Source organism: Apodemus sylvaticus, chromosome 6 (assembly GCF_947179515.1).
Source record: "Apodemus sylvaticus chromosome 6, mApoSyl1.1, whole genome shotgun sequence".
Lineage (NCBI taxonomy): Eukaryota > Metazoa > Chordata > Mammalia > Rodentia > Muridae > Apodemus > Apodemus sylvaticus.
This window is the reverse complement of record NC_067477.1, coordinates 119261188-119264393: the sequence shown is the minus strand read 5'-3', so window position 1 is coordinate 119264393 and position 3206 is coordinate 119261188.

Genomic DNA, 3206 nt, shown 5'->3' with positions numbered 1-3206 from the left:
CCTTCGTGCAGATCACCGGCTGTCTCAGCACCTTTTATTGAAACGTCAGTTGTTTTCCACTGCTCCCATGAGCCCTTTGTTTCACAGGTTAGGGGTCATAGGGATTGGATGCACTTGGCGAGCCTCTTTCTCTAGTTCTCTACCTGTATGTAACATATCGCCGTCACTTGGTAGCTCACGGTATGCTCTATAATTTTATGACATAACTTTCCATTTCTCTTCCTTTTGAAGTGTTTTGGCTTTGGATTCTCTTATAAATGTATCAGCTTGTCCAAACTTGTTGGGATTTTGATAAAGATTGCTTTTGAGTCTGTGAATTAAGTTGGGAGGAATAGCCATCCTTACAGTACTGAGTCATGCAAATCATGACTATATATGTAAATTTCAGTTCATAGCTCCCAAAGTTTTCTTGTTGGGGTCTTGCACGTACTTCTGATGGATTTATTCCCAGGTAGGTGGTATTTATGTTGTGTGGCAAATGGATTTAATTTTTTAATTTTAAAAGTATTTATTATAGGCATAAAGTAGTAAAATTGGTTTTCACATGTTAAGTTTTGAGCACAACTAAATTCTCATATATTTGATCTGCTTCTCTGTGGGAACCTTCTCTAATCACAGCGTGGTTGGTCCTGTCATCTCCCTCTCAACCCCTCTTTCTTTCCTCTGTGTTCATGTGTTTCTGAGGTCTCTGAAACTCTGCCTACACTTTCTCACAGAAGAGACGGCTGGAGGCATCGTTATGTTCCAAGTTCTAACAGGGAGGGGTTCTCTTCTTCTCATCAATTTTATAAACTTTGTTTAAAAATAACGAGAACCTGCCAGTAAATAAGAGCACCCCAATTAACCAGACCCCAAGTCCGTACAGTTCAGTTTCATCAGCAAATGTGATGCTTGCTATGGGCTCGTTTCTGAGTACACTTTGAGTGTCTCTGAAATGCACCAAAATGGAAGGGTTTTTTTCTGGTGGGGGGAGTGTTGTATGTAATTTTAGAAACATGCTAGCTCTTTCTCAAGAGCTCAGCCCAAGTTCCCTCAGCCTCTTGTGGCTAGCTCCGCCAAGCTGCCTTGGTCTCACTCAACAGTTCTGAACTGCCAGCTCTGGTGCTTTTCCCAGGGACGCAAGGAACTGCACTCCCTCTCCACCGGCCAAACACCCCTCGGCTAGCTCCACCAGTGCTGCCCCAGCTGTGCCTTTTCTCCTGCCCACCAGAGTCGCTGAGGACAGAAAACACCAGACAGTTCTAACACTTTAAAATCAGCCAGATAACACAACTGCTTGGCAAAAGTATCTATTGCCCCAAACTCATCAGCTATCCTATATCAGAGACTGCCACTGGTTCTATTTGCCCCTGGGCCTTACTGGTGTTCCTGCTCCTCTCCCTAAAGCCCCCCCCCTTGTCTCCTCCTCTTCCTCCTGTGACTCAGAAATCCCACCTTTTTTCCTTTGCCTAGCAATTAGCTCCCACCGTCTTTATTGACATAATCAAGAACTACTTAAGGAAATAATACATCCCCCTGCAGGGGGGAACATGGGGCAGAGGATTCAGAAGAAGCCCCTTTGAGACCAACATCTCAAACACATCTGACTGAAAGCATCTTAACCTCAACAGGTTAAATTTCAACAGGTTGAAATGACTCAACCTGTGCTTCCAGTGAGACTAAGACACTTCTATCTTGTTCCTGATGTGAAAAAAAATATTTTAAAACTAATGATTAATTTTAAAAATTTAAAATCAGATTTCTGCTTTCATCTTTTAAATATATACAGCTTCTATACCCATGCCCATCCTTTTAAAATGTATCATCATCATCATCATCATTCCTATTGTGTATAGGAGGTGAGAGAGACAGACAGTCAGAGACAGAATGTGTGACTGTGACAGAATGCTTGCCAACACACCTATTATATATAGGTGGTGAGAAAAAGACAGATAGAGACAGAAAGACAGACTGACTGACAGACAGACAGACACAGAGACAGAGAATGTGTGGCTGTATACTTGCCAGGATGTATGGAAATCAAAGAATAAACTTCTGCAAGTCAATTGCCTTTTTCTGTCTTGCAGATAGAAAATGTTATTAGCTATTCTAGTGCTGTGTGCTCTAGGCTAGCTGCCCTCTGAGCTGCTGGGAGACTCTTCTGTCCCCATCCCTGTCCCCTTTCTTTCTGAGGAGTGCTGCATATCGTCTTCTCGCATGGACGATGGTCAGCAAACCCAGATATCAGGCTTGCCTGGCAGCTGCCTCTACCCACTGAGACACCATGCCCTCTCTCTCTTCTCTCTCCTCTCTCTCTCTCTCTCTCTCTCTCTGTGTGTGTGTGTGTGTGTGTGTGTGTGTGCGCGCGCGCATGTGTGTGTGTGTGTGCGCGTATGTGTGTGTGTGGTTTTTTTCCTTTTCCCTGTCTATTGGCAGTGCTGGGGCTTGAACCCAGGGTCCTGTGTATAGTAAGCATGTACTACATTACCACTGAGCTCCATTCCCAAGTCACTCCCTTTCTCTGATTTATTATACCCTAAGTTTGCCCATTGGAATATTTTTGAAGAACCGCTTTTTGGTGAGCAATTTTATGTATAACAGTTATTTTCTACTGCATAGCAAATTACATCTCAAAGCAAACACCGTGTTGTTTTCTCACAGTTCAGGGGATCTACAACTTGGGAAGCTTCCATCCAGAGCATCTCACCTCTATCCCAATAGTACTGTCTGGAGCTGGTCTGGAATTGATCTAAAATGACACGACTGAGCAAGACTTGATATTCTTGCTATATTTCCGCATAGCCTGTGGAATTTCTTTCTTTTTTTCCCAATTCTTCTTAGCTGTTTCTTTCTTTCTTTTTTTTTTTTTAAGATTTATTTATTATATGTAAGTACACTGCAGCTGTCTTCAGATGCCCCAGAAGAGGGCATCAGATCTCATTACAGATGGTTGTGAGCCACCATGTGATTGCTGGGATTTGAACTCAGGATCTGCGGAAGTGCAGTCAGTGCTCTTAACCACTGAGCCATCTCGCCAGCCCTCCCTTTAGGTACTTAACTGCTCAGTGATTTATCTCCGACACACGTACATCGTCCCTTCTCCTACAGCTGTGTCTAATTTGCTGTTAAGGCAGATAAAAAAACAATTTTCAAAACTGCTGGTTCTAATTTTCAAGTTTATTTTACATTTAGTTCTTCATCAACTTATTTAATTTGGCTTAAATGCA